The following is a 10552-nucleotide window of genomic DNA, read 5'->3' as shown; positions in this document are numbered from 1 at the left end:
CCCAGGTCACTGAGAGTAATGCATGGAGATGTTTAAATACACATTTAAAAATGGAAAAAAACCCCATTATTCATAGGTTACCTGGAAGGGTAAGTCTTTCTGAGAACTCTGGAATTCTGTAGTGAAGCCAGAACCGAGATGGGACAATTTAAGCATATTTGTTTTCTTTCAATGACTGGCTCAAGTCAGTATGGCCTAGCTCTGCTTCCTGTTGAAGCTCAGGATCCAGTCAAAACAATACATGACCTATGATCAGTGTTCTTGGAGAAAAGGAGATTCAGCTGTTTCATGGATTTACAGCTATTAGAAGACAGGAGATGACTACCTGGAACCATATTGAAGGGGGAAAGGGAAGGTGTGGGGGATTACGAGTCATCTTTACTTTGATACCTGCAAGAACTTTGTTCATCAAGCTTTTATTATTCATCAGGTGTTTAAACTTCCAAGTATGAAAGTCAATATGGAGTTTTCAGGAATGATCCTTACCAAATTGCTCTAATTTCCTCCTTTGGCTTAGTAACTGGCCTGCAGAAGATGGAAACAGCAGATGTCATATGTTTGACTTCAGTAAGACTTTTATCATGGAAGCTTAAGCAACTCATGCAATGAAGTGAAAGCAGACTGCTTGAAAAGGTAGACTTGGAGTGATTAACAACTATCTTATGTCAAAGTAGGGTCACATGGAGGTCTCTTTGGTCCATTTTTATTCAGTATTTTTATTAGAAACCTGATTGGTGGAATTTCAAAGTTTACTTTTACCTGAACTGCCTTATCCCAATGGACAGAATTAATTGATATATAGCAGACTGTAAATTACCGTGGTGTCATTCAGTAAAGGCAAGTATGAAGTATTGCACATATGAAAGTGAAATCAAATATCAAATGGAGTATAAGCCACTGAAATACTGCAGAAGACAACAGAGTTTTACCTTGGCTAGTAAACCAGTACTAAGCTAACAAAATAAGTGATACTGTTGAAGGTAGAGGGAAGAAAAGGAAATCTGAGGGATGTATTAATAGGAGTATCATGCAATCCAGGAGAGGTATCCCCTGCTGCTGAAGGGGTACTGTGTCCAGTCCTGAGCACCTTTAATAAGCAACTGGAGGAGAAGGGCAGAATCATTTAGAAAACATGATTTCCAGGTATGTAATGCTGAAAAAGTTGGATTTGTTGAGTTGAAAAGAAGGAAGACTGAATGGACATAATTTCTTGATATGTAAAATATTGTTACAGAAAGATTAATAAAGAGCTCCATCAGTGGAGCACAAAGTAATCGGCTTCTAATTTGTGGTGGACAAAAATATTCTGAAAGGAAAAGCTTTCTGATAAAGTAGTATCAGTGTTACCTAGGGAGGCTGTGGAATTTCATTCACTGGGAGTGCTTGAGAGTAATGTAAGTGAGCAAGAAGAACCATAAGATGACCTCTTGCCACTCTGGTTTGCACTTTCTGGTTTTACATAGCAAAATGCACAGAAATCTGTTTCAGGCAGCAGCTGTCACTGCATTCACCACTGATGGGACTCCCAGAGGAAAAACAGCGTGTGCCAAACTGTTTGTTCTCCTGGGAAATTTGCTGATGGAGTAGGCCTGGGTGTAAATACCCATGAAAGAGCGAGGAATAGAAGTTCAAATGCAAAAGGTCACACTTTAAATCTATACTGTGAAATAGAAAGTGCCAGGGGACACAAAGCTGGTTGGAGGCAAAGAGGCAGTGGCAACAGTAACAGCAGAGACCCCAGACCAGTCTGGTTGTATGGGATACAGTGGTTGCCAGTAATTTGCACAGACCTGACAGCCAGCCTATCTTCATGTTGGGTTTTTACTTTCATGTTACAATGTTATTAATGTCGATATTTAAATATATGTATCCTGGAAGAATCCAAGTAAAATGGTTTGCTGTTTACTTTTTAGCTTAAGGAATTTTGTATTTCTGTGCCCTGTCTTTCCTTTGTCACAGTATCATTCAGGCTCTTGTTTTAATTCTCTCTTCACTGTTTATGTTATGTTGTTCAATTCCTGAAGGGAATTCTCTACTAAATTTAAATTATCTTTCTACTATTATAGGATGGTAAGAAAGGAGAGAGAATGTGTATCTAACATGCTTGTTTAAGCAAAATGCAGTCTACATAAAATCATGTTACTTTATCTACATTCAGACCCAAAGAACCAGCTTTTCCCTTACACAGAGCTGTGTGGGTGCCCAGTGTTTATGTGTGTTCCCTGGCTCTTTTTTACTTAGTAACATAAGCAAAACTAGGGCTTGAATCTACATTAACACTTCCAACAGGATAAGGACTGTTCTTTGGCCTATTGTGGTGGAATCTCTCCTATTGGTACTGATACTCTTTCTTTAAAACATAATACTAAAAGCAGCAGCTACCCTAGGTGGATGGGGGGGAGGGGGTTCTAGGCCATGTAACTCCCAAGTCATGACTGGCAATTGTTTCAATATGTGGCAGGTACAATTTCACATGATAAATGACCAATTTTAATGCCCAAGAATGTTACTGTCATTGTTAAGTATGACAGAGGTAGCCCAGTATCATATCATTTCAGACATGCTGGTTCACAAGAATTCTCAAGAGACAGAACTAATTTTCCTATTTCTACAGATGCATAGAAACACAAAGGAGTTAAATTACTTGCATAGGTCACATAAAACTGCTGTGGGAAATTGGGGCTAAGAACTATATCTTATAACTCCCAGTTCAAAGTCTTAACCATGAGATCATTATTTTCTCCCACATCAGTGAAGCCCTGTTTCATCACCTTCAACAGTGGATGAGTTACTTGTTTGAGGTGCTTAAACATCAGAACTTTGAAGGGAAGGGTAAGAAGTGTTTGTAGCTTTTAAGTGCTTTCATGGACACCTTAAATCATTCACCAACTTTATAGGCATCAAATGAAATGGACTTTCTTTCCTTATTTGTAATTAAGTACTTCAGAAATGTGTGGAAGCCATCAGTTGATCAAAAAACTTAAGAATACATTTCAGCAATAGTTCAGAGACTAAGAGAAAGTAAACTAGTACTTTTTAAACTTGAAATTGATTACATTTATAAAGTTTGGTGGGGGTTTTTTTGTATTTTTTTTTTTCCTCTTCAGAAAACTGAAAATGTCTATAAATGCCTGCTTGGTGAAATACTTACTTACTTAAAGAGGCATCTCTAGCTGAAGGTCTCTTTCCAAGTGTTCTTTTTTGAGACCTTTTTCTGTTATGACTCACATCAAATTGCCACAGTTACCCTACATTTACCTTTAGGTCCTACATTTCAATATGACAGTGTCTCAAAGATAAGGACAGATACCCAATAGTTGATTACGTGAAGGAATAGTTCCAAGTATACCTCCACTGAAGCTCTCCAGCATTTGCTCGGGTGTGTCTATAAAGGGTACGTCTATATGGTAGTGTGATGGTGCTAGGTCAGCTCATGCAGATGAGTATGACTGAACTGGCTGTCTGAAGCATCAAAAGCAGTCAGGTTGAGAAGATTTAGATGTCAGTACTGCCTTGTATATTTTCCATGGCTGTCTCCTACACTGAAGTCTGTACTGGACAATCTTCTCTGGTGTTGGTACCCGACTGAAGAGAATGAAAGCTTGCTTAGGCTTCATGCTTCCCTGTTGTACCACAGATGTATCCTTCTTCAGGTTTGGAAAAATGCTGCATCTTCACACCCACTCCCTCTCTAACCTTTGGGTTGCTGCATGAATTAACGCCCCCCAAAATAGCATTTACAGAGTTTGTTTTCCTTTGTAAACCTGAAAATTGTATATCAAGAGAATCTGTTGTCACTGTTTCTTAGTGAACAACTTTCATTGACAAATCTGATTGACAGAGAATCTTAGATTGCAGAACTCTTGGTTTTGGTGTCAGTCTTCCTTCCCTCTCTGTCATTTACTGAACTCTGCTTATCATGTCTATTATTTTTAATATAATTTTATCCTTTACTGCATATAGGTCTGAAGGAAGGAAAAAACCCTATTCTTTACATGAACAATATTTTAGAAAATCTCCTGATTGCTTATTTATTTACAAGTTTATTGGTAAACCCTGAAATCATATGTGAGGTCATGGATGTTATAAATACATAAGATTTCATCAGAAATAACGATGTTCAATGAATCTATGTAATCTAAAAAAATAAGTTGTCAAAACTGACTTATTTTTTTTCCTCTCCCCGTTTTAAGTAAATTACTTGCTTCCTCTGATAATATTTTGTTGTTACAGTATACTTGTCAGGAATTGAGTTACTGAAGATGATTCATACATAATTTTCCTAGCAAATGAACCTGCATAATGAAGTTTTTAAGAAATACTCTTAAAGGTAATTATATTCTTTTTCCTTTAAAAATGTTGAATTTGGTCAATTATGGCAGGCATAAGAATCAAGGGTTAAAATCACATCTTATCTTCCATAGGTTATGCAGTGTGAATAATCTACAAAATGGAAAAAAAGAATTTATTTACATTCCGATTGGGGTTCAAGGCCAGCTGGAAGTAGAATTTTGTATTTGTAAATACTGTAGAATTACAACAGGGTTTTTTAGCTCTTTGTTAAAGCTCTTCAGTGAGGCTGGAGGATAAATCTGTCCATCCTCTTCCTTGTTTCACAGGACAAGTAAATTTTCCATACCTTTGCTCTAGTATCTCTAATTTCTCTTTCTTGTAGAATTTGTGAGTGCACTCACTTTCTACATGGTAAAAATACTTTCTTCTCTTCTGCCTCTTTCTTACCTGGACAGTTCTTCTTTGTCTTGTTCATTGCATTTTCCACTTTTTCATTACCTATGATTTTTTGCATAAAACCTGCTTTTCTTCCTTTCCCCTGGCAGGATCATGATGATTTCCTGTCTTGTTCTTCCACTTTTAGTCACATTTCCATTGTTTTGTGACAGGTTGTTGCTACTTCACATTTTCTATTGAAACTCAAATAAATCCTAAAGTACGTACTTCATTTTCTCACTCTGATGCCTGGCTTCTGAGTTTCTTTTTCCATTTGAAAAATGGCAGTTATTTTTAGGCTCATAACTCACAAATCTGCTTTCCTCCAGTTCTGTCATAGTCCAGGTATATGTTTCTGCCTTTGGATATCTTACCATAAATGCTTCCTTTTCCCTGGCAAGTCCTAGTTCATCCACCTTTCTTTCATCTTTTTGGACAATATTACCAATCTCAGAGTCCCCTAAAGTAGTAATAAAAATAATAATGTGTACTCAAAGCTGCCAAAAAATAACATACCATTCAATATTAGTGATAACCTGTTTCAGATTTTCAGATCATGAGAATTTTCATCATGCTGTAAATAAACTGCTAATTGCATGTTGGATGTGGTGTGTCCATAACATACAGGTTTTATGTATATATTTATTACAAAGGTCCAAACTTCTAAACAATTAAGATTTTTTCCCTCTAAGCATGGCTTTTTTTATAAATTAGATTGGAAGGATAGAAAGATCCTTTTAGGTAGGTCCATGAATAAAACAAATTCAGTCAAAAAGTTTAATTTCCAAGGAACTCTTAAAATTTTTGAATGACTGAAGAAGCAGATTTACAGTGGAATTTAGAAATTGAATTTTATAGGTACTGTGAAATTTTAATACTTACAGGATGAGGTCCAACCAACACTTGAAGTTTTTTCTGTAAGAGTGGTAAGAGCAACAATGGGATAATCTGAGTAAAATGGGAATCACTAAGGATTAGTAAACAGAATGTGTCCACATGTGTAGCACCTTACTTCATATCTGTTGGGTGGAAATATCTATCTGCAGTAAAACAGCTTTTTAACAAGAGCTAGACTGAGTTTATAGATTTGGCATGTAATTTACTCAGCTTTCTGACTGTTACATCTTTTGAAAAGTACTAATGGGAGGTTTACTTAATGTGTTTTACACAAACTTTTTAATTAAAACCAGCAATCCCCTGGCAGTAGCACAGTTCTTTCATATACTTATGAGCAGAAATACAAAAGCACAAGTGAGATACTTTTCCAAGAAGTTGTAAAATGTGGCTTAGCCGATTTTTTCTGAAATAGCCTTCCCATCACTTTATTTCTGTATATTAACTCATGTTGACACTGATTCTGAAATTAAAAAAACATTTACATGTTCATATTCTTGGTCTTTTTTTTGCGCAGTCTTGCTCTGGGAGCAGATCTCTCCTACCCTTAATAAATGGAAGACAGGTATCCTCTGTCATCTTCCACATCTCTTGGAGTTAACCTGCATAATGATGTCCATGAGTAGTATTTTCTCCCATTTCCAACAAGGTAAGTGTCTGTGCCTTTCTGATGCCTTTCATGTCTTCTCTAGGGAGCATTAGTATGTTACAGCTGGGTATGAAGCTACTGGTGTGAACATGGCAGAAATCTCAGCACCAGCATCTGTTGTGAGCACAAGCTCTCCTGTATTTTCTGCTTTCTACATTGGTTTCCAGTAGACTCTAATCTTGTTCTTTCTCTTCAAGGACTGCACAAGTTTCTAAAAGATCACATAGAGCTTGTGGATGAGCATGAGGTTTACAGAAAATGTGGCTGAAGGACGCTTCCAGAGGTTGTCTAGTACACTCAATTTTCCTGGGATGCTGCTATCAGACATAGCTAAACCAACTCAGTTCTGTGGGGCGTAAAAAACTTCCTGCTTGAATGAGAAAGGAGGTTGTAGCGAGGTGGGGGTTGGTCTCTTCTCCCAGGTAACTAGTGATAGGGCAAGAGGTAATGGCCTCAAGTTGTGCCAGGGAAGTTTGGGTTGGATATTAGGAAAAAATTATTCTCCAAAAGAGTGGTCAGACATTTGAACAGGCTGCCCAGGGAAGTGGTGGAGTCACCATCCCTGGAGGTGTTCAAGAAATGTGTAGACATGGCACTTGGGGATATGGTGGGCATGGTGGTGATGAGTTGATGGTTGGAGTGGATGATCTTAGAGGTATTTTCTAGCCTTATGATTCTGTGATTCTGTGATGGCTGGTCTGGGCAGGAGGCTGGGTTCTCTACTCCAGGTGAAAGAAACTTGCTCAATACTGAAAACACAACTCTAACTTCAACCTCATTGCTTTCTTAAGGCAAGATATTCTGTTTTGATCTTGCCCAGTCTTAATATGCAGGAGCTATTTAGTCTTACATTATCTCTGTCCTCCCCTTTTCTTCCTGCCCTCTCTCTCCCCCTTCAGAGCACTACACCTCTTCTCAGGACGAGAAAAAAAATAAGATGTCAGGTATAACTCAAGTAGGATATTCAGGTTCTGTGTTGGCAAACAGGACAACAAAGTGAATCTCCATGCCAAAAATACCAGGAAGGCTGATCTCAGAGGACACGAGATGCTGAGAGTACATGAAGGAACTGTCACCTAATGGTGGTCTTGGGCTCTTCCCTAGGCATCAGCTTCTGCAGCTGTCAGCGAGAGAGTTGCACGAGGTGGGCTTCAGTGAGGTAGTACTGCTGGTCCTGTGGACATCTGCTCGAATGCAAGACGGTAAGTATCAAAATACTTTTTTCTTTTCCAAATGAAAGACAAATTCAAAACAGAAAATAAGAAAAGAGAGCTTTGTGTGAGCTTTTGAAGTTCTGCCATCAGTAGTAAAACTTAAGAGCTGGCTCAAGCTCTTAGTTTTAAGTAGAAATACCTGATCTATTCATAAAACCGTTCGCCACAGACGTGGTGTAATTTGTGGGGGTATTTACTGGAAATTACAATGACATACTCTTTTTGGCAAGTAATGTAGTTAGTTTAATTGTTTCAAATCTGGATAGGTCCTGTAGCTTCATATAATGTCGTATTATCTATTAATTCGTCACATTCTTGTGAGGATAGACAGCAAGTAAAGGGCTGTCTTCTAGGGCAGCTAGCAGCAGTAAGACCACTGCAGCACCTTCTGTTCATAGAATCATAGAATGGTTTGGATTGGAAGGGACCTTAAAGATCATCTAGTTCCAACCCCCCTGCCATCAGCAGGGACACCTTCCACTAGACCAGGTTGCTCAAAGCCTCATCCAGCCTGGTCTTAAACACTTCCAGGGAGGGGGCATCAACAACTTCCTTGGGCAACCTGTTCCAGTGTCTGACCACCCTCACAGTGAAGAACTTTGGATTAATTTTTCTCAGTTTGGCCTTTTTCTCAGTTTGGCCTTTTTCTCAGTTTGGCCTTTTTCTCAGTTTGACCAAATGGGTCTTTGACCCATTTGTAATGTTTTTTCAAGGCAATCAACCAACTAAAATACAAATTTCTCTGTTACTCTGATTGACTCCAAAAGTAATTGTATTTGTTTGTTTCCTTCTTCGATTTACTTTAGCAAGTGGCTCACACAATCAGTGACTATTGCTGTGCAGTATCAGCTTTGTTTTATTGAAACTGTTTGTGTTTGGCTCTTATGCTTTAGAATGATGATAACTTAGATGGCTGTTCTAGAGAGGAAAATGGTAATGTGGATAAAACAAATTGGATTTCAAAGATGAAATTTCCATTTATCTGTAGAATCAGAAAACACTGATCCTTTTGCAAAACAGTAGTTTAAAAGAGTACAACTGTGAAAAACTTTTTCTGAACAAAATCCAATACCAGCATTTCTGTAGTTTGCTCAGCCTTTTGTCACGTGGCAGTTGCATTCTGTTGTCCCCCTTCCTTCCAGCTTCCAGCAAAAGCTGTGTAAATAATTTCTTGTTGCATGTAAGTAAGCAAGGACAGCGGTAAACAGGAAGAGATGCTTACTGACAAATATGATCATTCTCATTAGTAAAATTATTTTGTATTTTTTCCACATTGCACAAATTGATCCAGACTGTAAACTGTGGTGTAGGAGAATCCTTGACGCATGCTAGATGATTTAATCATAGAATCACAGAATGGTTTGGGTTGGAAGGGACCTTAAAGATCATCCAGTTCCACCCCCCCTGCCATCAGCAGGGACACCTTCCACTAGACCAGGTTGCTCAAAGCCTCATCCAACCTGGCCTTGAACACTTCCAGGGAGGGGGCATCCACAGCTTCTCTGGGCAACCTCTGCCAGTGTCTCACCACCCTCAAAGGAAATAATTTCTTCCTAATATCTCATCTAAACCCACCCTCTTCCAGTTTAAAGCCATTACCCCTTGTTCTATCACTACCTGCCCTTGTCAAAAGTCCCTCCCCAGCCTTCCTGTAGCCCCTTCAGGTACTGGAAGGCCACTACAAGCTCTCCCTGGAGCCTTCTCCTCTCCAGGCTGAACAGCCCCAACTCTCTCAGCCTGTCCTCACAGGAGAGGTGCTCCAGCCCTCGGATCATCCTCGTGGCCTCCTTTGGAGAATGTTTAGAGAATGTGTTTTACTTTCCAGAGTCAAGTACAAACTAGTGCTAGTCAAATGGTGCTTTTCCTATAATAGTACAAGCAAAGTATTTATTATTTCAATGCAACTTTTCCTTCAGATTTTTACCAACCAGTTTACTTCGTAAGAGTGAAATTCCCGGCTGGCAGAGCTGAATTAGCTCAACCATCATTTCCCAGATATAAATGGCATTTTAAATAACGCACGGAAGGCCCGTGCGCTGATCGTTGTTCACAAATGTAAAGGCCGGAGCGATTTACCCCTCGGCGAAGGCGGCTCTGCCGGGTCGGGTCGGGTCTGGTCGGTTAAGGTAGGGTAGGATGGGATGGGAGCGGAGCGGAGCGGGTGCTGTGTGCGGGCGGGCCGGCGGGTGGCAGTGGGCCTCCACGGACCCGCCCCGCGCGGGGGAGCGGCCCCGGGCACCGGCTGCTGCAGCCCGCCTGCTCCGGAACGGTTCTGTCAAAATATTGGCACGGGTTCTTTAAGCGGCTTATGAATATTTTGGGTGCAATAGACACAGTGCTGTTCTCCCAGGAGAGAGTAAACAAAGCCCGGGCTCTGCGCTCTGCCCTTTCCCCTCCCTGCTGATAGACTGGAGGGACTCCCGCCACCCCTGCGTGGGACGGGCGGCTCCCGACCCACTGTGACACACATCGCCAGCAGTGCGGTACGTGCTTTGTGATACAAAGGTCTTCCCTGAAAATCCACGAGACATTTCGGTGCGTGTTCGTGGCTTAGACTGGTCCGTGTGCTGTTAAGGGCAATACACAAGCAAAGCCAGGTTCGGAAACCTCTCGAAGAGAGGAGAGTCCTCGTCAATCTCTTGTTGGATCCTTCCCCCGCCCCATGGGGAAGTGTCTATAGGTGTATTTGCAGCTTTCATGCATGGCTTACTCCAAAAGATACTACAGTGTTTAAATGTGACTGTTGCCACAACTATTTTCCTATCACGTAGTTGAGTATGGGTCCTCTCAATCCACTGCGCACACCTGGTTGGTTAACGCGACTGTGGGCAACAACTGTGTTCAGGGACAGTAAATGGACCAGGGAAAGGGGTGAAGATTTCACGAATTTTTCTGATGTGTTCTGGAGAGACAATGACAATGCTATAGAATAAAGAAATCCCACATCTTCAAGGAAACTTCAAGAATTAGTGCTAAGGCTTTGGTCACTCAGCTTTGACCTTGCTGTTTATCTTTGAACGACAAAGCCTTAAGAACAAAACCAAAGAGTGCATCTCTAAGCAGAGCA

This window comes from Antrostomus carolinensis, unplaced genomic scaffold (assembly GCF_000700745.2).
Source record: "Antrostomus carolinensis isolate BGI_N321 unplaced genomic scaffold, ASM70074v2 scaffold11473, whole genome shotgun sequence".
Classification (NCBI taxonomy): domain Eukaryota; kingdom Metazoa; phylum Chordata; class Aves; order Caprimulgiformes; family Caprimulgidae; genus Antrostomus; species Antrostomus carolinensis.
This window is presented reverse-complemented; position numbering follows the sequence as displayed.